The following is a 26,149-nucleotide window of genomic DNA, read 5'->3' as shown; positions in this document are numbered from 1 at the left end:
CCTCCTGTGCTCAGCGGTCACATAGTACTGCTCACTAAGGTGATGAATATGGACTCTTCTCCACTTCCATAGGGGTGAATCGCATATTCATCACCTTAATGAGCGGAGCCACATGACCACTGAGCAGCGGAAGAGCTGCAGGCAAGTGCTGGTGCTGGCGGCTAGAGCGAGATGCAGTGCCAGCACCCAGGGCTGGCAGGTATGTGAGTATGATGTTTTAATTTTTTTTTTCAATAGGAAACATGCACACAGGAATAGGGAATAAGGAGGCATGCATACAGGGACATAATGGGGAGGCATTCTTACCAGGACAGGGAAGGGGGATGCATGCATACAGGGACTGAACAGAAGAGGCATGCATACAAGGACTGAATGGGGGAGGCATGCATACAGGGAAGGAAAAGGGGAGGCATGCAGACAGGGGCAGGGACAGGGAGGCATTCATATCTGGACAGGGAAGAGGAAGGAATGCATACAATGACAGGAACAGTGGAGGAATGCAGACAGGGATGGGGAGGCATTCATAACAGGACAGGGAAGGGGGATCCATGCATACAATGACATGGACAGGGGAGGCATGCATACAGGGAGGGGAGGCACTCATACCAGGACGGCGAAGGGGGAGCCATGCATAGCAGGACAGGGATGAGGGGACAATGCATATCCGGCTTATATTCGAGTAAATAAGCTTACCCTGTATTGCGTGGCAAAAGTAGGTGCCTCGGCTTATACTCGGGTCGGCTTATTCTCGAAGTATGTATAAATATACAGCTCTGGCAAAAATTAAGAGACCACTGCAAAATTTTCAGTTTGTCTGATTTTTCTCTTTATAGGTATATTTTTGAGTAAAATGTAAATTGCTCTTTTATTCTATAAACTACTGACAACACGTTTTCTAATTTCCAAGCACTAAATTTTGTATTTATTTTCAGAAAATGAGAAATGGTCAAAATAACAAAAAAATGCAGTGCTTGCAAACCTCAAATAATGAAAAAAAAACAAGTTCATATTCATTTAGAAACAACAATACTAATGTTTTAACTCAGGAAGAGTTCAGAAATCAATATTTTGTGGAATAACCTTGATTTTTAATCACAGCTTTCGTGCGTCTTGGCATGCTTTCCACCAGTCTTTAACACTGCTTTTGGGTGACATTATGCCACTCCTGGTACAAAAAAATCAAGCAGGTCTTCTTTGTTTGATGGTTTGTTACTTTACATCTTCCTCTTGATTACATTCCAGAGGTTTTCAATGGGGTTCAGGTCTGGAGATTGGGCTGGCCATAACATAGATTTGATGTGGTGGTCCTTCGTCAACACATTGATTGGCCTAGCTGTGTGCCATGGCGCATTGTCCTGCTGGAAAAACCAGTCCTCAGAGTTGGGGGACATTGCATGAGCAGAAGGAATCAACTGTTTTTCCAGGATAACCTTGTATGCGGCTTGATTCATACGTCCTTCGCAAAGATTAACTTGCATAATTCCAGCCTTGCTGAAGCATCCCCAGATCATCACCGATGTGGGGGCAAGACTTTGTTGCTTGTACGCCTCTCTAGGTCTCCGTCTAACCATTAGACGACCAGGTGTTGGCAAAGCTGAAAATTAGACTCATCAGAGAAGATTACTGTACTCCAGTCCTCTATGGTCCAATCCTTGTGGTCTTTGGCAAAATTCAGCCTGGCTCTCCTTTGCTTCTCATTGATGAAAGGCTTTTTTCTAGCTTTACATGACTTGAGCCCTACCTCGTGGAGCCTGTTACGAACTGTTCTTGCCGTACACTTTACCCCAGCTGTCATTTGCCATTCCTTTTGTAGGTCACTTGATGTTATCCTGCGGTTGCTGAGTGACATTCAAATAAAAGGATGGTCATCCAGGTCAGTGGAGAGTCGTTTTCTCCCTCTGCCGGTCTGTAGCTTTGTTGTCTCCAATGTCTACTGCTTGACCTTGTTGTAATGGACTGCCATCTTAAAAATTTTAAGGATGGAGGCAACATGACGCTCACTGTGTCCCTCTGCTAGTAGACCAGAATTGAGCCCTTCTTTTCCTCACTCAAGACTTTCCTTTTCAACTCCTTTAGCATGGTTAAAAGTAATTTTTTCATACCTATAACTTTTGGGATATTACTAGCACTTGCTTTGCCATCCAGCTTTTCCTATTGCAAGAGGATTGTGAACACCATAGCAGGGTTTTTTATACTTTCCTTTGTTAAATAAGATTTGGTTTAGTTGATCAGCTAATCAGAAGCACATTAAGTAGAATGAGGTGTACTCTGGTTATGCAAATTGCTCTTCAGAGAAAAAGAGGACTTGAACTCTATAGTGCCACCAATTGGAAGTAGCGATCTTACAAGTCACAATCAACCCTTTAACGAGTCTTGCAATATAACTTAGGATAAGAGACAAATCAGTATCTCAATTCGCAGACACGGTGTTTTGGGCTGTTGGCCCTCGTCAGTGAGAAGCATGAGAACTGATTTGGTTAGGTGAGAGGATCTGGACTGAGGTCTAAGAGGTAAGGTTTCTACTTGTGGAGAGCGATATTACAGCTCTGGCTTGTCAAGGTTGTCAAATATAATCGCAAGACAACGAGCATGCTACTTGGGATTTATGGAAGAATCAACACACGGAAATGGCAATATTGGGTTTAGGTAGGTTAATAGAGGGATGAAACACAAGGAGGTCGGTTTTGGACAGATCCAATTTTAGTTATTGAGAGGAGATGCTATTAGACACAGAGGACAATCACTGGTATTTTGTGGTAATGAACAGGTGATGTCGAGAGAAGATGTTTATAATTAGGTGCCATCAGCATAGAGATGGTACTTAAAACCTAATATACTTATGATTTGTCCTTTAGTGGCAGTGTATGGAGAAAAGAGAATGGTATATAGGAGTGAACTCTGAAGAACTTCAACAGTAAGGGAAAGAAGAGCTAGCAAATGATACAGTGAAGGAGCAGTCACATAGGCAGGAGAACCAAGAGAGAGCAAAATGCTTTATACCAATAGAGGAGAGCATAATGAGGAATTTCTGGTGATCCAAAGTGATAAATGGTGCAGAAAGATCCAGGAGTACCAGAAGAGAGAAGAAATCATTAGATTTAGCTGTTAGTAGATGATTAGAAACTTTAGTAACTTTGTGTAATAAGTAAAGAACAGAATATGTAAAGGGTCAAGAAGAGAGTTACAGTATATGAACAATAGCAAATTAGATGAAAGTAAACCAAATATTCCAGGTAGATTAGAGGCAAAGTAGAAGTTAAGGTACCTTCACACATAACGATATTGTTAACGATATCGTTGCATTTTGTGACGTAGCAACGATATCGTTAATGAAATCATTATGTGTGACAGCGACCAACGATCAGGCCCCTGCTGGGAGATCGATGGTCGCTGAACAAAGTCCAGAACTTTATTTCGTCGCTGGATCTCCCACGGATATCGCTGGATCGGCGTGTGTGACACCGATCCAGCGATGTCTTCACTGGTAACCAGGGTAAACATCGGGTAACTAAGCGCAGGGCCGCGCTTAGTAACCCGATGTTTTCCCTGGTTACCATCCTAAAAGTAAAAAAACAAACAGTACATACTTACCTACCGCTGTCTGTCCCCCGGCGCTGTGCTCTGCACTCCTCCTGCACTGGCTGTGAGCGTCGGTCAGCCGGAAAGCAGAGCGGTGACGTCACGGCTCTGCTTTCCGGCCGCTGTGCTCACACAGACAGTACAGGAGGAGTGCAGAGAAGCAGAGCGCCGGGGACAGACAGCGTTAGGTAAGTATGTACTGTTTGTTTTTTTACTTTTAGGATGGTAACCAGGGTAAACATCGGGTTACTAAGCGCGGCCCTGCGCTTAGTTACCCGATGTTTACCCTGGTTACCGGCATCGTTGGTCGCTGGAGAGCGGTCTGTGTGACTGCTCTCCAGCGACCAAACAGCGACGCTGCAGCGATCCGGATCGTTTTCGGTATCGCTGCAGCGTCGCTTAATGTGAAGGGGCCTTTAGAAAAAGGTCTGTAGTGTGCAGAGCAGTTCAAGTCAAGGAATTTTTTTTAAGAAAAGGGTTTATTTCATGTTTGAAAGATGAGGGAAAGATTCTGGCCAAAAGAGAGATGTTAAATACTTTAATCAGGTGGGTAATGTTATCTGGGGAGAGGGTCTGGAGGAGGTGAGAGGGAATATGGTCATTGACGCAGAAGGTAGGGCAAGAAATTTGACGTGTGAGACTATGTGCACACGCGCGGATTTTGCTGCAGATCCGCTGCAGATTCGCAGCAGTTTTCCCTGAGTTTACAGTACCATGTAAACCTATGGAAAACAAAATCCGCAGTGCACATGCTGCGGAAAAAAATGCGCGGAAACCCTGTGTTGTTTATTCCGCAGCATGTCAATTCTTTGTGCGGATTCCGCAGCAGTTTACACCTGCTCCATAATAGGAATCCGCAGGTGTAAAACCGCAGGTGGAATCCGCACAAAAACCATGGAAAAACCGGGGTAAATCCGTGGTAATTCCACAGTGCAGATTTCCTGCGGATTTACCAAAATCATTGAGGAAAAATTCGCACACCTTTCCGCAACGTGTGCTCATATCTTGAAAGACAGAGCGTGAACATGATAACTTTCAGGAAGGATGAGGATGCATTATATCAGGGTGTTGGGGGAGACAGTTTCCTGTTGGATATGGTCAGTTTTTTCTTTGAAATAATTGGCCAGATTATTAACACTTAGATTAGTGATAGGGGCTTGCACTTTAGAACTGAGGAAAGAGTGAAAACTGTCAAAAGTTATTTTGGATTCCTGAATAGTAAAGTATTGCCGCAGCCAATTCTAGTTTTTTCCTCCGCTTCTTCCCTGAGCAATAACTCTTTTATTTTTCGTATTTTTCTGTCTACATAGACATATGAGGACTTGATTTTTTGCTGAATGAGTTGTACTTTTGAATGACACTATTAATTTTACCACACAGCCAGAATAAAGTACATTACATGATACTAATGATGCAGACTCCTTTAATGAATCTAAATTAAACCATACTTACGTCATCATCCATTCCACTGAAGCCATGGTCTCCTGTAATAAAACAAAAATAAAAATCAAGCATATCCTTCACCTGTCCATAGTTCTATACCACACTGTAATCCATGTTTGGGGATAAACAATTTTCAACCTGGATAGTGTCAAGATGTGACCGTCGAGGCTGAGAACCACTGAGGAATAAGCTTATCCTGGCTGTTTGTTTATTTAAAATATAACTATAGGATTATTAATGGATAGGCAACTTATAGACGCCTCTCCATTACTTAGCCATGGGCTTGATGTCCCCAGACAATACAATGATGACATCAAACCCACAAATATGAACCCCACATTTCTGGGGTGGCTGTGGGCTGCTATTTTTAGGCGGGGACGATCAATATCCATGGCCTCTTACCAGCCTGAGAATACCAGCCCCAAACTGTCAGTCTAAGCTTGACTGGTTGTCGAAATGATTTTTAAAAAACAGTGTAGGGACCCCTCTATTCTTGAAACCAGCCTTTCGAATGCTGATAGTTCAGGGTTGCAGCCCTCAGTTGTCAGTTTTGCCTTGCTGGTTATCAAAAATACAGGGGAACCCATGCCATTTAAATGTATATATATTTGTAGAGTGCAGGCACTGGCTGATGAATACTACGGAACCTGCACAGTAGTCAGCGCATGCCGCACTAACTCATTATCTCCCGGATGTCAGTTGTAGCAGCTTCTTCACCGGCAGTGATGAGAGAGCGTGAGAGAGAGAGAGCGCGAGAGTGAAAGAGAGAGGGTAAGAGACATAGAGGGAAAAGAGAGCACGCATGCGCGAGAGATAGTTAGCAAGAGAGAAAGAGAAAAAAAGGAGCACCAGAGAGAGTTCACAAGAGATAGCACGCAAGTGTACAAGAGAGCGCACGAGAGAGAGCATGAGGGAACATGTGAGAGCATGTGAGAGAACACGTGAGACAGATTGAGAGTGGGGGAGAAAGACAGAGCGCGCGCGAGAGTGTCTTCCATTTTCATGAAGGGCATAGTTACGGCATCCTCTAACTGAGGTGCCATTTTATACTGTCAAACAATTTGCACTGATCCTTCAATGCGCCGGGCATAGTAATGGCATGGGCTAATTGAGTTGCCAAAATGAACTTTATTTTCTCTGCCAGCATTCGGTTTCAGTCACGGAGGCAGTGTCAGTTTAATCACTGCTTTGAGTATACAAAGCAGTCGCTGCCCGCAAACAGCAGTGCTAATATTAGTATGCTAGCACCGATCATGGGCATTTAACCCCTCTGAGGCAGCTGTCTGTAGTGACAACGGCACAGAGGAGCATCGCTTCCAATAGGACAACGTGATGTGATCACGTTGTCTGATGGTCTCATTGAGACCTCTGGCCACAAGATGGCCGAGGGGTCCTTTCGGGTCCTGCAGAGAAGGTGGCTTGTGAGCGCCTGATGAGAGCAAGTGCTGACATGCCTCCCTCCTTCCCTGCCTGTCAGATTGCTGATCTGATACTCTGCAGTGCAGAGTGTCAGATCAGCGATCTGATATTATACAGTAATGTCCCATACTGGGATAATGTAAAAAAAGAGAAAAAATATTACAAAGTGAAAAAATATTTATTTTTAAATCCATAAATAATGAGAGGTCTGCTGGCAATGGCAGCAGAGAGACCATTGCCTGAGGTTCTGCAGGTGTCAGCCGGACTTGCAGAAGTGTCTATCGGGGAATGGGGTGGCCACAGGTGTGACTTCCATGACATCGGGGTGAACACCCGACAGATTATCGAACATGTCCAAAAATCGAAAGCTGGTACTTCTGGAACCAAGATTGCTCTTGTGACCAACCACATCAAGCTGGTGTCCCAACCACAGTGGGCCATGTACCAGTATCACGTTGACTTCAACCCCACCATGGAGTCCAAGTGCTTGCAGTATGGCCTCCTGTACCATTATGAAGAAACCATAGGGAAGGCACGGGCGTTTGATGGAACCGTGTTGTTTTTACCAAAAAGACTGGATAAGGTTACGAGGTGTTCAGCCAAACTCGAAATGGAGAGAACTTGCGGATAACAATCACCCTGACCAACGAGCTTCCACCGACCTCACCCACCTGCTTCCATTTCTATAACATCATTTTCCGAAGACTCCTGAAGATAATGGATATGAAGCAACTATTACAACCCGAGCAATTCCACTGAAGTCATAGCCCACCCACTTGCCATGTGCCTGGAGTTTTCCACCTCCATCGTCCAGTACAAGTCCAGCATCATGTTGAGCATTGATGTCAGCCATAAAGTCCTCAGGACTGAGACTGTGCATAACATCATGAGCAGCCTCTAATCCTCGTGTGGCCCTCAGAGATTCCAGGACACCTGCTGCAAGGAGCTGATTGGACAGATTGTCCTCACCAAGTACAACACAAAAACCTACCATATAGAGATCGCCTGGAAGATGACTACAGGGTCCACCTTCAAGAAGGCAGACTGAAGCGAGATCAGCTTTGTGGACTACTATAAGAACCAATACAATGAACAAGTGAAAGACATGAGCCATCCCCCGGAGGCCCAAGCCGGGAGCCACAGATGGAGCCATCGTACTGGTGCCAGAGTTATGTAACCTAACAGGTCTGACCAACAGAATGAAAAATTACTTAAACGTCATGAAAAACCTGGCCGTTCACACCAGCTTACCACCAGAACAGAGGGAGTGTCAAGTTGGGAAGTTCATGAACTACATGCACAAGGATGAGAGCGTTCAGAAAGAGCTACGTGACTGGGGCTGAATTTCGATACCGAACTCCTACAGTTCGAAGGGAGAATCGTACCTCCGGAAAAAATCCTGCAAAAATCCAAAGACAAATCAGTTTGCTGATTGGTTGCAAGAGCTGAGGGGTCTCATCCTCATCAGCACCAGAGATATGAATAATTGACTGCTCTTTTACATCCGGAGAAATTAGGACGCGGCAAACGCTCTTCTGCCGAACATGTTCAAGATCACACCCCAGTCAGTGCGTCGTCGCCAGGACCTTGAGAAAACCCCAGACTGTCCTCTCCATCTGCAGCAAAATCGCCTTACAGATGAACTGCAAGTTAGGAGGAGAGCTGTGGACCGTGGAGATGCCATTGGAAAAAATATAATCATTGGGATTGATTGCTACTATGACACCCTGCAGGGAAGAAATCTATTGCTGGCTTTGTCATGAGCACGAATAACCAAATAACTCACTGGTTTTCCCGATGTGTCATCCAGGATCAGAGACAAGAGATTGTCGAAGGCCTGAAAGTTTGTATGCAAGCTGCGCTGCACGCGTGGAGCAAGACTAACATAGGCCTGCCGCACTGCATCATTATCTACAGAGACAGAGTAGGCAACGGGCAGCTCGGAACCTTAGTGAACTACGAGATCCCACAATTCATGGACTGCATCAAGCCAGCTAATCTGGATTACAGCCCAAGACTAACCGTGGTAGTGGTGAAGAAAAGAATAAATGCCAGATTCTTTGCCAATATGGGCAGCCGGCTCCAGAATCCACCAACGGGAACAATAGTTGATAGTGAAGTCACCAGACCTGAATGGTGTGACTTCTTCATCATCAGCCAGTCAGTTGCGACTTGGCTGAGGCAGTGCTGCAGTGCTTCCAGCTCCTGACTGATGTGTTCATCTCACAGACGGAGGCTGAAGAGGAGGAGGAGAAAGAGGAGGAGGAGATGCAGGAGCAGTAGACTGTGGGGGCAACCCTGATTGACGTAGGGCCTGCAATCCTCAGTGTGGGGAGGATGTGGTCCGTCCCAAGGTCCGACTGGGTCCTGGCTTCCATGGCTTAAACCCCATCTGGTGTTAGAGTCTTCTTTTTGGGACTGAGCTTTATATTATCCTTTATTGTATCCTCCATCAGAGGCGTTCGGCTGGAGCTGCGGGGACTCTGCATCTTTTTCCCTACCTTGGGGCTACTCATTCAGTGATCCGAAACAAACCGTCCAGTACTTACTTTCACAAAAAAAAAATTGGCGCACTCACATCTAATGTCTGGGGCAAAAAAAATTATTAGATTTGCACACTGTTCGATTAGAATGACCTGGCTGTAGTCTACAGCGTGACTGTAATGTGCTGCTGCAGTGCAGTATAGTGCAACCTCCACCAGGGGGTACTGGTGAGGGAAGAGAGGTTGTATACACAGTGTAGCAACACTGAACAGCAGCACAGGTGCCACAGGTAATTAAAGAAAAGTCAGACAAGCCAAGGTCATACACAGAGAGGTCAGCGCAGTACACAGGGGCAGTCAGAAGAATAGTCAGGGACAAGCAAGAAATCAGAGCCTATCGGGAACATGGTAACCAAAACGTGAGACGTATGACGAAGTCCGGGTACAAGTCAGAGTCAAAGCCAGAGGGGATTAACTCCCGCATGACAAGTCCAGAGACAAGGCAGCGGAAAAGAAACTCAGGACTGGATCATGACAGTGACCAAGCAAATAAATGTAGAAATAAGGGGGCTATGGATTGCTTTAGAATAAAAGAAGCAGGCATAAGGTGAAGAAAAAAAATTGCCACAGATAACTGCAGCTAGGTATATATTAAGCAGCAGACAGTAATGGAGCTTTTGGAGGTATGCAGTGAGAGCTATGTACTCACATACAGTGCCTGCAGGCCTTGCACTGATGTAAATATGTGCACATAGTCTCCCCTGCCAACCTAGCGCTGCAATCTCTGGACCCTCGAATTAGCCCTATAAAGGACTGTTGGTTTCTCAAGAGTTGTGGACTGAACACTACCAGACCCACACTAACTATTAAAAGAATTATTCTGACCCTATTTCAGCAGCAGCTCTCCCTTCACTCGCTAAGTCCAGAGCAGAATGCAGCAAGCAATACGGCGCCAGGTCTCTTATAGATGGGTTCAAGGTGTTCAATACACAGCTAGATAAGTTCCATAAGGGGTCTAGTTTCCAAAATGGTGTCTCTTGTTGGGAGCTTCCACTGTTTAGGCACATCAGGAGCTCTCCAAACGCGACATGGCAGCCGCTAATTATTCCATCATATTTTACATTCAAAAAGTCAAATGGCACTCCTTTCCTTCCATGCGCACTCAGGAGAAAATGCACAACAAACTGTATGGAATAATGTCTCTTGCTATCCTTGTGAAAATTAAAATTTGGAGCTAAAAAAAGATTTATTTGGGAAAAATTTGATTTTTTTTTTATTTTTGCGGCTTAACATTATAAACTTCTGAGAAGCACCTGTTGGTTCAAGGTGCTCAGCACACATCTAGATAAGTTCCCTAATTGGTCTAGTTTCCAAAATCATGTCACATCTTGGAGGTTTCCACTGTTTAGGCACATCAGGGGCTCTCCAAACATGACATGGCGTCCGCTAATTATGCCAGCAAATTTTACATTCAAAAAGTGAAATGGCACTCCTCCCTTCCAAGGCCTGCCGTGTGCCCAAACAGTAGATTTCCCCCACATGTGGGGTATTGACATGCTCAGGAGAAATTGCACAACAAAATGTATGTTCCATTTTCTCATGTTACCGTTGAAAAAGTAAAAAAAATAGGTCTAAAGGTAAATTTTTGTTAACTAAAAGTGAATGTTTTTTCCTTCCACATTCCGAATCTTCCTGTGAAGCATCTGAAGGGTTAATAAACTTCTTGAATGTGGTTTTGAGTACCTTGAGGGGTGCAGCTTTTAGAATGGTGTCATTTGGGGGTATTTTCTATCATATGGGCCCCTCAAAGTCACTTCAAATGTGAGGTGGTCCAATAAAAAAAATGGTTTTGCTAATTTTGTTGTAAAAATGAGAAAACGTTGGTCAATTTTAACCCTTATAATTTCCTAACAAAATAAATTATGTTTCCAAAATTGTGCTAATGCAAAGTTGACAAGTGGGAAATGTAATTTATTAACTATATTGCGTAATATGACTCTCTGATTTAAGAGCATAAAAATAAAAATTAGAAATGTTCAAAATTTTCGCCAAATTTCCAATTTTTCACAAATAAACGCAAGTCATATCAAAGAAATGTCACCACTTTTACCATAAAGTACAATATGTCACCAGAAAACTATCTCAGAATCAGCACGATCCATTGAATCATTCCAGAGTTATGACCTCATAAGTTGACAGTGGTCAGAATTGTAAAAATTGGCCGGGTCAGGAAGGTGAAAACAGGCTCCAAGGTGAAGGGGGGAAGGCTGGCTGTCAGTATGTATACTCAGAGCGGTGACTGAACTGGCACAGTCCCTGCCAAAATGACTGAAACCGCGTGCTGGCAGGGAGAATAAAGTGCATTTTCTCACCGCTGCATTTGGCTGCATTCAGGCACCATGCAGCTTGATAATGCTATTGCTATTAACCTGCTGTTAACCTGCAGATTAACCACATATCTGCCAGTTAAGGGTAAATTCACACAGGGCGCTTTTGCTGCGGTTTTTACTGCATTTTTTTAATGCTAATTTTCAGCTGCTTTTTACAGTACCAGCAAAGCCTATGAGATTTCAGAAATCTCATGCACACACAATGGGTTTTTGTGTGATCAGTATTTTGTGCTTTGCAGTGTTTTTTTTACATAAGGCATGTCGCTTCTTTCAGTGTTTTTTCCAACATTTTTTCACCCATTGACTTGAATGTATGCTGAAACAATTCTGCAAATACGCAAAGTTGACTTTTCTTGCAGCGTATTTGCAGCAGAAAAGTCAAGGAGAGCCGGATGTGACATCACACTTGGCTCTGCTACATCTAGATTGTAGGCTGCATGATGCGTCCATGCAGCCTGTCTCTTCCAACAGAGCGGACCCGGACCCCAATCACTTGAATAGGAGGTTTGACATTATCGTGTATGACATGATGTCATACGCATGACAGCGTAGCAAACACTGCTTATGATCGGTGGGAAAATACTCTCCACCGGTCAGAGAGCCGCAGTTCCCACGCTGTCAGAAAACAGCAGGAGTGCTCAGCTGTGATCGGAGGTGTATACTTTACCTCCGATCACTGGTGCCAGCTGATGGGACAACTGCTTCCATCATCTTACACCTACAGCCGCTAATTACAGTGAGAGCAGGAACGGTGGATGGGACTTTTCTTCTGCCGCTCCAGCGCTATAAATAAATAAACAAAAAAAAATGACATGGGTTCCCCTCTATTTTTGATAACCAGCCAGACAAAACTCACAGCTGGGAGCTGCAACTCCCAGCTGTCAGCTTCAGCAAGGCTAGTTATCAAGAATAGAGGGGTCCTCACACTTTTTTTAAATTATTTAAATAAATAACTAAAAAAACTGCCTGCCCCCTCATTTTTGACAACCAGCCTGGCTAAAGCTCACAGCTGGAGGCTGGTATTCTCAGGCTGGTAAGGGGCTATTGATATAGGCCCCAGCCTAAAAATAGCAGCCCACAGCTGCCCTGAAAAGGTGCATCTATTAGATGTGCCAATTCTGACGCTTTGCCAGACTCTTCCTACTTGTCCTGTAGTGGTGGCAAGCGGGGTAATAAGGGGTTAATGTCACCTTGCTATTGTAAGAAGACATTAAGACGGTTTAGTAATGGAGAAGCGTCAATAAGACACCTATCCATTACTAATCCTATAGTTAGTTAAAGGGTTAAATAAACAAATACACAGTAAGAAAGAAGTCTTTTAATGACGTAAAACTCCACACAGTTCTGACAATCTTTTTACTGTTCGCCATTCCAAAGCAAAGCCATCAATCTTCTGTAATAAAAATAATAAAGCAAAAGTATACTCCCTGATCCATCGTAGTCCAATATAACGAGTGTTCCATGCAGTATCTGGGGGAGTTAAAGCTTACAACCGGGAGCGCTGCTAATGCGATCGCTCCTGGCCGTAAGCTACTGGGGAATGAATGAGATGGAGCAGGTGCGGGCTCAGTAACTAGCGGTGACGTCACTGAGCCTGCGCTCCCTCACAGCCTGACCTGAGGTAACCTCTGCTCCATGGGAAAATGCCAGTGAAAAGGATGCCGTAGGTAATCGATCTATTCTATCTATCAATCTATTCTATCAATCTATCTATTCTATCTATTCTATCAGTCTATTCTATATATTCTATCAATCTACACTACCATTCAAAATTTTAGGGTCACTTAGAAATGTCCTTATTTTTGAAAGAAAAGCACAGTTTTTTTTTCAATGAAGCTAACATTAAATGATTCAGAAATACACTCTATACATTGTTAATGTGGTAAATGACTATTCTAGCTGCAAACGTCTGGTTTGTAATTCAATATCTTCATAGGTGTATAGAGGCCCATTTCCAACAACCATCACTCCAGTGTTCTTATGGTACTTTGTGTTTGCTAACTGTAAAAAGGCTAATAGATGGTTAGAATAGCATTGAAAACCCTTGTGCAAGTATGTTAGCACAGCTGAAAACAGTTTGGCTGATTAGAGAACCTATAAACCTGACCTTCCTTTGAGCTAGTTGAGAATCTGGAGCATTACATTTGTTGGTTCCATTAAACTTTCAAAATGGCCCAAAAAAATAAGAACTTTCATGTGAAACTCGACAGTCTATTCTTGTTCTTAGAAATGAAGGCTATTCCATGCGAGAAATTGCCAAGAAACTGAAGATTTCCTACAATGGTGTGTACTACTCCCTCCAGAGGAGAGTACAAACAGACTCTAACCAAAGTAGAAAGAGAAGTAGGAGACCCCGCTGCACAACTGAGCAACAAGACAAGTACATTAGAGTCTGTAGTTTGAGAAATCAATGACTCACAGCTCCTCAACTGGCAGCTTCATTAAATAGTACATGCAAAACACCAGTGTCAACGTCTACAGTAAACAGGCGACTCTGGGATGCTGGCCTTCAGGACAGAGTAGCAAAGAAAAAGCCATATCTGAGACTGGCTAATAACAGGAAAAGATTAATATGGGCAAAAGACCACAGACATTGGACAGAGGAAGATTGGAAAAAAGTGTTATGGACCGACGATTCCAAGTTTGAAGTGTTTTGATCACACAAAAGAACATTTTTGAGACGCAGAACAACTGAAAAGATGCTGGAAGAGTGTCTGATGCCATCTGTCAATCATGGTGGAGGTAATGTGATTGTCTGGGGTTGCTTTGGTGCTGGTAAAGTTGGAGAGTTGTACAAAGTAAAAGGGATTTTGAGTAAGGAAGGCTATCACTCCATTTTGCTGTGGACAGCGCTTGATTGGAGTCAATTTCATCCTATAACAGGTCAATGACCCAAAGCACACCTCCAAATTATGCAAGAACTATTTAGGGAAGAAGCAGGCAGCTGGTATTCTATCTGTAATGGAGTGGTCAGCGCAGTCACCAGATCTCAGCCCCATTGACCTGTTGTGGGAGCAGCTTGACCGTATGGTACACAAAAAGTGCCCATCAAGCCAAACCAACTTGTGGGAGGGAGTTCTGGAAGTATGGGGTGAAATTTCTCCAGATTACCTCAGCAAATTAACTGCTAGGTTGCCAAAGGTCTGCAATGCTGCTGTAATTGCTGCAAAGGGAGCATTGTTTGACAAACGCAAAGTTTTAAGGAGAAAATTATTATTTCAAATAAAAATCTTTTTTTAAAACCTTGTCAATGTCTGGACTAGATTTTCAATTCATTTGGCAACTCATTTGATTAATAAAAGTATGAGTTTGCATGGAAAACACAAAATTGTCTGGGTGACCCTAAATTTTTGAACCGTAGTCTGTCTATCTATCTATCTATCTATCTATCTATCTATCTATCTATCTATCTATCTATCTATCTATCTATCTATCTATCCATTTATCTATTCTATCAATGCATCTATTCATTCTATCTATTCTATCAATCCATCTATGCTATCTATTCATTCTATTTATCTACAGGAAGCTGTTTTTTTCCTCTTTGTGCACTCAAATTTATTGGCATGCACAAAAAGAAAAAGAAAAAGCATGAAAAAAACGCACCAAAAACGCACCTAAACCTGCGTTTTTGGCGCAGCTTCTTTCCTGCCAAGATGATCAGGTTTTGCTGCAGAAAAAAAATGCAGCAAAAACGCCCTGTGTGAACTTAACAATCTTATTTCTGGTGACAGGTTCCCTTCAACAAAAATGTACAAATAAAAATTCTCTCCACTCCATATTTCTATATATCAGTAGAGAATGCTTCTAATGCCATTTAACACTACATTACATAAAATATTGTGACATTTTAATAAAAATATCAGCATTTGTAAAGTATGTATATTTCAGTTATTCTTTATTTTGCTATTTTTAACTTACCAATACAGAAATTGGTTGATTTAACGCAGTGCAATTTACATATCCTCCCTTTCTTTCTTTTTTAATTCCTTGAAATAGCACCCAGAGGCAAATTCTCATACATGTTTAGAGATGAATTAACATGCGGTTGTTCTATAATTCAAGGGTAAAGCCTGCAAGCCACAGGATGAGTTTGTTTTCCGTGACGGAACATTATGCATTCCAGTCTTGAATTAGAAGATAAATGTTCCTCTAGGTGGCATGTCAGTGCTAAACTTGTCACATATGGAAAGCTGGATCTTTCTCAAGAGACAGCAATGTTAAGTATGCTCCTTTATAGGCAATGTACTACGGAGACTGCGCCAATGCGTTTGCTGTCTGTTGGATCTTCAGTTTGCTGTCACAGTCGATTGGTAAATGATATAGCTGTGGGAGGCTGAACTAACATTATGCCTTTTATATAAATATTGGCTAATGGAAGCTATTTTTAATAATAAATTGATTAGTTTTAAATACACTGCATTTTATCATTGAGCAGCAGTACAGGGTTTATAACTATTTTCAAATTAAAATAATTTTGCTTCTTTTTAACATTAGTTGATACGGAGAATAAAAATGTATATTATTTTTTTTCTTAAATCACTCTTTTGAAAGTTGCTCCAGAAACATTTTCAAGATTCAAAACAATATTCTCATGTCATTAAATTGGTTTAGTTACTTAGACAACATGAAAATATGCAAGTTTGCAACTGATTTGCTTTTTCTATATTCTTTCATTCTGCTGCTGTATTAATAAATTTATGTCACATACTCGACCAGTCCAAATATGTGCAGTAGCTAAATTGTAGAGAAGGAATAATTACTAAGATCACAGTCAGCTTTCTCCAGCCCATTGCTTACTATACAAAAGTTGCTGTTCAACTCTCTCCGCTTCCCATTCAGTTCCTGACTTAGCTGCTCATATCAGTACTGCATTATCACAATACCAGGACTCACCCCCATTGTCAGTTTCCAAAGCAGTTTTCCAATTCTCAGCTCTCAGTTTCCTGAGCCTGTGCTTGTTCAAATGCACTGTTATCTACATATACAAATATAGCTGTAACAGTGTAAATTTAATCTCTTAACTCCAGGAGCTTTTTTGTTTTTGAGTTTTTGGTTTTCGCTCCCTTCCTTCCCAGAGCCATAACTTTTTTATGTCCCGGCTTTGATGCGGGCTCACTACCGGAGACCACAACAAAGCAGGGGTACTGCCATCAGACATACTATTCTGTCCGAAGGCATAAAGGGGTTAAAAACAATGACAGTATCAGAAGGAAACTGACAAGAACTATTAGTATAGGAATATAATCCACCTCACCGGCAACCAGGAATTAAAGAGACTGCAGAGCTGAGAGCAGAACAAGAAATGCTGCTCAAGAGATAATTGGAGAAAACTCTTTAAACTGAAGAATGAACTTTCATTGTTGTAAGGTACAAATTAAAAATATTTTCAATGAAATAAAAAATTCTTTTCATTAGAAATTTGTATGGCTCCACACTACAAGTAGTCTATTGTCTGGGCAATGTAGTGAACGGTAAGGGTAAGTGTAAAAAAAAAGGCAACAGTCTTGTAATATTGGTAATAAAAAAAAACAAGGAAACTTAAAATATATGGTGAGTAAAAAAGGTAAAAATTACATATAAAAATTATGAAAAATGTTCAATATGTTATGAAAGTTAACAATTTTAGACTAGTCGTCTTTATCAACCAGAAAAATATAAATTCTAGAATAAACATTATGAAGTGAAGCAAAAATATAAAATCGTTTTCAAAGGCATGTTGGTATATCCAAATGTCATGCTTTATCCAATCTGGATAAAAGTAAACAATGCAAATGCAATAGAGATATAAAGTGCTAAAATAATAATACTGTATAAAACATAAGACAGACACATAATAGAGACAGGTTACAGTTAACAAAGATATTAAAATCTCTAATGTGAACATAATCTGCAGTTGGTGGGATGGGAACAGCTCAACTCAAGTGTCAAGGTCAGGATGTATCTCGCATGCACCTTAAATATTTTCATATTTACCAAATGATAATTACCATTTGGGTTTCATAAAAACATGCATGTTGAAGCCGAGTATCAGCATCTGAAAGTGGTCACTTTACCTGTGCCAGAAATGTGATGGTAATGCAGAAGCATTTGTAGCACCCCAGGTAACTGGTTGCTACAGTGATGTTGCCTTTCCTTCGGGGAGAGTATATCATGCTCACAGGCAATGGGGTTCTCTTTAACAGGTAAGGCACCCACACACAACACATTCCAAATCCAGGCCAGAAGGGGGAGCTCAGGACCCGGATTCAGGGGAGCTTCCCTAAGTTATATGTATCCTGACCTGGAGGAGGTGTTAGCCAATCTTGGAGAGACAGTGGACAGACAGTTAGTCTCCAAGAGGGAGAAATAGAAGAAGGAAGTCTGGACCTGAGTGCAGACAGAGAGGCCTGGCAGCCACGAGTGAGCTGCAGCCTCTGGAAGGAGTGAGAGAACCTGTAGGGTTGTTGTATGTGGTGGAGCTTCAGAGAAAATGAGCAGAGGAGAGAGAAATGGCTCAGAGGGGAACAGCAGAAGGACACCCTCAGAGTCTGAGGGCAGTAGTCGGGAACCAGGAGCCCGAGGCTTTTGTGGGACTCTAAGACACAGAGTAGAACCAGAGGGCCGAGAACTGTATGTAATTGGCCCACACCACGCCTGAGACGCAGCAGTACCTGAGAAGCCCAGGGCATGATAGAGTCCCTGTAAAAAGGCTCAATCTGCCCGTCATGCAGGTACCTGTCTCAAGATAGGGGGAAGAGAGGATTCTGCAGAAAGCTTCAGGCAGCAGGAACTTCACATACAGCAGGGCGCTCCACATTACATAAGACACAAAAGAGGGAAAATTTAAGCAGTCAAATGTATGCACTCGAGTAACGAGTATATTCGCTCATCACTAGACTCAATCTTTGCATTGTGTGTCTGTGTGTGCCACACTAAGCATGGAGAACAGAAAGTGAAGAGAACTGTCTGAGGACTTGAGAACCAAAATAGTTGAAAAATATCAACAATCTCACGGTTACAAGTCCATCTCCAGAGATTTTGATGTTCTCTTGTGTATGGTGCTCAGCATAATCAAGAAGTTTAAAACCCATGGCACTGTAGCTAATGTCCCTGGATATAGATGGCAGAGAAAAATTGATGAAAGTTTGCAATGGAGTATAGTCTAGATGGTGGATAAGCAGTCCCAATGAAGTTCCAAAGAAAATCAAGCTGTCCTGCATTTTAGATATAAGGGTAGATTTTCAATGTAACATGATGGCAGCTAAGTGATCAAGGTAAATTGCAATGTCTTTGAGTAATCATAAACGTATTGGGGACATTTAAAAGGAATCTGTCACCAGGTTTTTTCTACCTCTTCTGAGAGCTGCATATTGTAGGAAAAGAGACTCTTATTCCAGCAATGCATCACCTTGTTTACAGAGAGCAGTAGTTGGGATACTATCAGTTTTTAGATGTAGCATGCATCAAGGCTCAGAAACATACCCTATCCATACCACAGCTTTCTGTGTACATGTCTATTGACATGAAGCTGCTTATCAGAGGAGGGGTGTGGTCAGAATTGAGCGCACATGAGCTGCAGTCCAGGCAGTGATAATCTCCAGGTGATAAAACATACATTTCATTGAAACAACAGAACACCGCCTAATAAGTGACAGAACACTAAAATCTGTGTTTCAGCCTGTATCTCATGCTGTCCTCAGATTAGTGAATTCATGACTTTTTGGCTGTTAGTATTTGAAAACTTGCTTTTTTCACAGGCAAGTTTTCATTTTTATTGTACTGTTTTCTCCTCCTCCTCTTTCAGGAGCCATAACTTTTTTCTCCATTAAGCTATATGAGAGCTTATTTTTTGCAGGATAAGTTGTAGTTTTGAATGGACCATTCATTTTCCTATATAATGTAGCAAAAATTGAAAAAGAATTTAATTTAAAGCGCAGTAAATGTTGAAAAAAAGGCAATTCCATCATTGTTTTGGGGTCATGTTTCAACAGCATTCCTTGTGTAGTAAAAATGACCTTACAAGATGATGCTTAAGGTCAGTACAATTAGCGACACCAAACTTCTAAGATGTTGTAGTGGTTACAAAAGTCAGAACTTTGTAAAAGAAAATTTGGTTGGTGAGATCCATAACTTTAAAAAACAATTTTCTGTCAATGATCTTTTGTGAGAACTTTCTTTTTCTGCTTCGGGCAATAGCTTTTATTCATACCATTTTGGGGTGTATACAATGTTTGGATCTCTTTAATTAATTTTTTTTGTACTTGAAACTCTCTTTGTGTGAGCATTTGTACTGTTACCTGCATCAACAACAAAATTATTAATCACTGTCCTGCAATAGGCTCCTGGCTGCCATTGTAAACCCTTGACTTGAAGAAGGTTGATGGATAGATTGCTGCATACAATTGTGCTTTTTAAATGTCACTGTCACTTAACATTGACATATCAATTGATTGATGACATTGAAATAGAAAAACAGCAATCAGAGACTGCTCAGGTTGCTGCCGTTATCAGCCGATTCTGGATATATAATACAACTGGCATTTGCCCTTTGGGGAGAAAGCTCAGCTCCTGAGCTCTCTCACTCATACATTAGCTCCCGGCATAGGACGCATTATTACGTCCTATTTAAGGAAAGGGGTAAATACCTTTCCTTAAATTCTAAAGTCCTAAAATTTGAGATAGAACTTTGACATAGAAGCAGCAGAGCTTTTTTTTAATATGAGGTTATAACATGAACACTGAAATGTAACTTCCTCTTTGTATTCTTCTTTTATCGCGTGATCATTGAACCACTTCCCAATATTTCAAGCAACACTGTGTAAGATTCATGTCTGAGACATTGCATTCGCAATAAATTGCCACATAATTTCCTAAGAGGCTTAATGGTATTTTTTTTTCTAAAGAATTAAAAAAATAAAGGAATAGTCAATGTTAAACGCAAATTAAAGAAGAGAAAGTACAAACTAGTTAGCTCTGCTTCCTTTAAAAAAACATGTTTGCAAAACTGAAATATTAAACGACCTTAGATAATTGCCTTAACTAAATATACCGTAACTAGGGAAGAAGTGTTGTGGAAATGTTCTGGCAATTATTGAACAAAACAATGTAAAAATATGCTGTAAATCTCCAAGGGGACTTTTTCGTTTAATTTTCATTTAAATCATTTCTAGAAGGTCAATGTTTTGTTGATCATCGTGATCTTTTTGATTGTGATCATATAACTGAGAATGAACGTTCTGCCAATTTGTCAAAAGATGTATTAAGGCTGAGGTTTCAACTCTGATAACTGGACTAAATGACACCAAATATTGTAATACTAAAATGCTTTATAATACACCTGAATTTAAAATTGTCCTAAAGTCAGAAGATATTTCCTACTGCTGTGAGCTGGGGAAAATTTGCACCAGAATTTTGTGCATTTGTGAATGACTGTTTTTATGATTATTAAATAAATGTACCTAAAAGTTGTAATGCCTCTTCCCGTAAATTTGTTCACTTTTCCATCCTTTGTCAAACATGGTGCAATTTTTTTTTTATCCTAAAAATGGCAGAAGCTGGTTAATAAATGCAGGCCGTTTTGCATAATAGGTTTACTGCTGGAGATGAGCAGATATTTTTAACTTTGAATTAGCCGAATTTCCAGAATTTTCCCCCTAAAATTTAACATGTCGAAAATGAATTTGTGCAAATATCAACGCTGGCAATCTTGTATTTGCTTGAAGAACGCACATAGAGAAGAAGAGCTTATACACTACAGAAAATAGAAAGAGAGGACCCCTCCGACCATAAAAGCTTACAACAGAGAGAGACTCACTCAGGTACTATGGAGATGGAAAACAACTGTGCTCAACAAACTGTGCTCCAGTTGAAACCTTCAATCTATGATGGACAAGTTACTGGTCACCACTGTGCAAAGTATGATAATCCGCAAGTTGTCATAGCTGCAGGCATTATATGGAAGCCCACGTGGCTACACAAAAAGACATTAGTTAGCTCTCTGATGCTTCAACTGGGTGGTAAATGGAACCGGCATGTTTTTTTTCTTGTGAATCGTTAATCAAATCTTCAGTATTTGAATTTATGCGAAGCCATGAATTTCAGGAAATTCAACTCAAGCTTGATCCTCCCTGGATAGATTCACTCAACTCTAGTGACTGTGTATGTACAAAAACAGCAAAATTATGTGGAACATGACAACATTTTCAGTGGTAAAATTGCAATCTTCAAAGGTTTTAGTATGTCGAAATATTAGTACCACCTAGGACTGTATAATCCCCTTGTGTAATTGTTCATAGCAAGATTTGGCATGGCAATCAGTGTTTTAGCATGATAATACAAATTTTTTATTTATATTATTAGAAGTAGTATGTGTATTTATACTTACTATCTTATAGGCTACTTGTCTCCTGTTTTATGTTGGAAGCCGGGTTCAATTTATTGTGTTTTATTCAGAATATAAACATGACATAATGACAAGTGTTGAGTTTTCGGACTTTTGGCTTTTGATTTGTGTTTAATGGGAGTTGTTTCAAAATGAGGTTAAGGTAAGGACAATACAGTCATAAACACTTCCTTTACCATTTCCTTAGAGAAGAATGCAGAGCTGTGATACTGTACAGTACTGTTGGATACTTAAAGATGCAGTAGCTTTTAACAAACAAGTAACAGTGAGGAAGGTTGGCTTTTTATATTTTATTGTATAATAGGACTGAAGTGCATTCAATTAAAGTTTTATGACAATGATAAAACAAAAAAAATCTAATGTAAAGTACAGCTACAAGCACAAAATAATTTAATGTATAAACTATTCACTGTCAGTACTTTGGCACACAGAATGCATTTCTGGACATATTAGTACTTACATGATTACCTAATTGTAAAGTCAAACAATTGTAATTTCCAATTGGTGGTGAGTCAGTTTCCAGGTAAGACTACTCCACTTTATGAACACATTGTAAGGATACTGTACAGATGTATTCAAGAAGATTTCCCTAAATAGTATTTGTATAGTTATTTATTTTATTAAATGTTAAAAATGGTATGTCATCACTGTTAATGTACTCGATCTTGACTGGTTTCAAACAAGCATCATCCAAGAAAAAGGAACTATGTGCCACTGCTACTATTTTACTGCTTTCCACCAACCTCTGTTTAGTGCAAGCATTTTCGTTTGGAAAAAAGCAGATCAGTTGAAAACGCTGGTGTAAAGAAGAGAACACTTTTTTTTAGTCAAAAACAGATTAAATATTTTCTTTTTTTATGTCTCAGAAATAGGTTGTTCAAAGGGAATCTGTGACCACATTTACCTATCTAAACTATTAATATGGGCACCCAGGTTATAGAATACTGGAAACAATCCTATTTGTGTGTCTCATATCAGATGCCTTGTTGATAAATCATGTTTTATCACTTCATGTAAATGAGCTCATCCAGGCTATGGGAGAATGTTGGACGATGGTGAAGACAAAGGAGCTGTCTGAGGACATCATAACTTCTATTATTAGCAAACACAAGACTTCCAGAGGGTATAAGGCCATCTCCATAGACTTTGGTATCCCAGTTTCAATAGTGTGCAATGTTATTGAGAAGTTTGCCAACCATGGAACCTCCAAAACCTCCCTGGACGTGGGTGAAAGAGGAAAATTGACAAAAGATGTCTTTGAAGGTTGGTGCGAATGGTGGAAAAAACACCACATCAAACATCCAAATACCTTAATGCCAAAGTGGAACAGTCTGGGGTCATGATTTTAATAAATACCATACACTGCACACTAAACAAAGCAGAACTTTATGAGTGATGGCCAAGGAAGAAACCATTGCTGAAGAAAAGACATAAAAAGGAATTACTTATCTTTGCAAAAGAGTATCTTCACAAACCTCATTTCTTCTGGGATAATGTTCTGTTGACAGATGTAACAAAAATAGAGCTTTTTGGCAATGCAAAGCAACAGTTTGTTTACAGATGGCGCAATGAAAATTTTAAGAAAAGGAACACCTTATCAGAGTTAAGCATGGTGGAGGATTCATAATGCTATGGGGTTGCTTTGCTGCATCTGGTACGTAAGGACCTGACCGTATCACAGGAATCAGAAAATCACAGCATTATCAAGAGTTTTTAGAGCAAAATGTCCTACCCAGTGCAAGAAAAATTGGTTTGAGTTGAAAATCATGGGTCCTCTAGCAAGACAATGACAAAAGCACACATTCAAAACTACACAGGAATGACTGAAAAAGAAAAAATGGACAGTTTTAAAATGGCCAGCAATGAATACTGACCTCAGTCCCACTGAAAATCTTTGGTGTAAACTGAAATCTGCCATTGGGAAAAATAACCTTGCAAACATTCAAGAGCTTGAACAAACTGCAAAGGAAGAGTGGAAGAAAATACCAGCTGAGAAGTGCAAGAAGCGTATAGATGACTACTAGAGATGGGCAAATCCGAACAGTAAAGTTCAGTGTCCGTACTGAGCACCTACTGTTCGGGCACAGACACCGAACACAGACTTCATCAGGAAGTCTGTGTTACTGTTCGGGTTCTGCTGCCCAAACATCGGGTGCCGCTCATGGGTGTATTTATTATCCGGCTCCTGCACTGTAAATAAATAAATTTAAAAAAAAGTGTGGGTTCCTGTTATGATTAGGTAATTCAGAACCACAATGGACCTTGAAGTTCAGAGCACATAAAGTGACCTGACAATAACCAAAAGACATAGGACGAGCTCTGAGACGTGGGAACTCTGCTGACCGCAATCCCTAATCCTATCCAACCACACGAGAGGCAGCCGTGGATTGTGCCTAATGCTCCCTATGCAACTCGGCACAGCCTGAGAAACTAGCTAGGCCTAAGATAGAAAAACAAGCCTACCTTGCCTCAGAGAAATACCCCAAAGGAAAAGGCAGCCCCCCACATATAATGACTGTGAGCAGAGATGAAAATACAAACGCAGAGATGAAATAGATTTAGCAAAGTGAGGCCCAACTTACTGAACAGACCGAAGATAGGAAAGATAACTTTGCGGTCAACACAAAACCCTACAAACAACCACGCAGAGGGGCAAAAAGACCCTCCGCACCGACTAACGGTACGGAGGTGCTCCCTCTGCGTCCCAGAGCTTCCAGCAAGCAAGAAAAACCAATTAAGCAAGCTGGACAGAAAAAATAGCAAAACAAAAATAACACAAGCAAAACTTAGCTTATGCAGAGCAGACGGCCACAAGAACGATCCAGGAGGAAGCAAGACCAATACTAGAACATTGACTGGAGGCCAGGAGCAAAGCACTAGGTGGAGTTAAATAGAGCAGCACCTAACGACTTCACCACATCACCTGAGGAAGGAAACTCAGAAGCCGCAGAACCACTTGTGACCACAGGAGGGAGCTCTGCCACAGAATTCACAACAGGTTCCCCTGTATTTTTGATAACCAGCCTGGCAAAACTCACAGCTGGGGGCTGCAGCCCTCAGCTGTTAGCTTAAACAAGGCTACTTATCAAGAATAGAGGGTTCTCCATGCTGTTTTTTTTTAAATTATTTGAATAAATAAATAAATAAAACAAATGGTGTGGGATCCCACCCTTTTTGACAACCATTCTTGCTAAAGCAGACAGCTGGGGCTGGTATTCTCAGGCTGATAAGGAGCCATGGATGTTGCCCCCCAGCCTAAAAATAGCAGCCTGCAGCTGCCTAGAAAAGGCACATCTATTAGATGCGCCAATTCTGGTGCTTTGTCTGGCTCTTCCCACTTGCCCTGTAGTGGTGGCAAGTGGGGTTAATTTTTGTGGGGTTGATGTCACCTTAGTATTGTCAGGTGTCATCAAACTCATGAATTAGTAATGGAGAAGCGTCTGTAAGACATCAGTCCATTACTAATCCTATCGTGGTATGGTAAATAAAGACAGTCAGAATAAAGTCCATTATTACAAAAAAAACAACACACTTTTCCTTTTTTATTTAAAAATAACAAACACAGTTATAATCACCTAACACCTATTCCACCAAAGCCCTCGTTCTCCTGTAATAAACCAAAAATAAAAAAAAACACAATATCCCTAACTTACCCATCATTCTGTCCCACGCTGTAATCCATGTCTGGAGATAAACAGTTTTCAACCTGGACGGTGCCAAGATGCGACCATCCAGGCTGAGAACCACTGGTGGCTGAACTGCTGCGAGCGCAGCATCAGTGACTGGCCGTGACGTCATTGAGGTTATTGCCGGTCAGTGAGGCTGCATTCCCTGGTGGGCTAAACTGCTGTGAACTCAGTGAGATCTCCGCTAGCACTGATTGTTTTTTCTTTTGACAGCGTAGGAACCGCAGCTCTCTGACGGGAGGGGATGATTTCACCCCAGATCAGAAGCAGTGTTTGCCGCACTTTCATGCACATGATAGCACTGCAAACACTGGATGTTTGGGCCCTCCATTCAAGTGAATGGGGTCCGGGTTCGGGTTCAGGTACTGTTCTGATACCTGAACTTTTTGTAACTGTTCAGCTGAACCCGCCGGACATCCAGCTGTCCACCTATCGCTAAAGGCTGTCATCAATGCTCAAGGGTGTGCAACCAAGTATTAATTAGCGGTGCATCCAAGCAGAGAAAATAGAAGTGCACTCACCAGTCCTTATGAATTACGAGCCTTTATTGAAAATACATGCAGGTAATTTTAAGGGAGAACGTGGAAGGAACGGATGACGGCCGTTTCGTGCTACTGCACTTCTACGGGTCCGAATTCGGTGCACTGGTGAGTGCACTTCTATTTTTTCTGCTTGGATGTTCGTATTTGAATCCTTATGGTGCACCCGAATGTCCGTTTTTGGTGTTTCACGGACCCTGCAGCGGCACATAGCAGTAGGTATTTT

At 41.4% G+C, this 26,149-nt stretch overlaps 1 pseudogene; it reads left to right on the top strand.

Annotated features, from left to right (window-relative positions):
• The first annotated feature begins 6,658 nt into the window (after positions 1-6,658).
• LOC138674473 (piwi-like protein 1 pseudogene) lies at positions 6,659-8,650 on the top strand (annotated as a pseudogene).
• The last annotated feature ends 17,499 nt before the right edge of the window (positions 8,651-26,149 follow it).

The sequence above is a fragment of the Ranitomeya imitator genome, chromosome 4 (genome assembly GCF_032444005.1).
Source record: "Ranitomeya imitator isolate aRanImi1 chromosome 4, aRanImi1.pri, whole genome shotgun sequence".
In the NCBI taxonomy this organism is placed as follows: Eukaryota; Metazoa; Chordata; class Amphibia; order Anura; family Dendrobatidae; genus Ranitomeya; species Ranitomeya imitator.
This window is presented reverse-complemented; position numbering and strand designations above follow the sequence as displayed.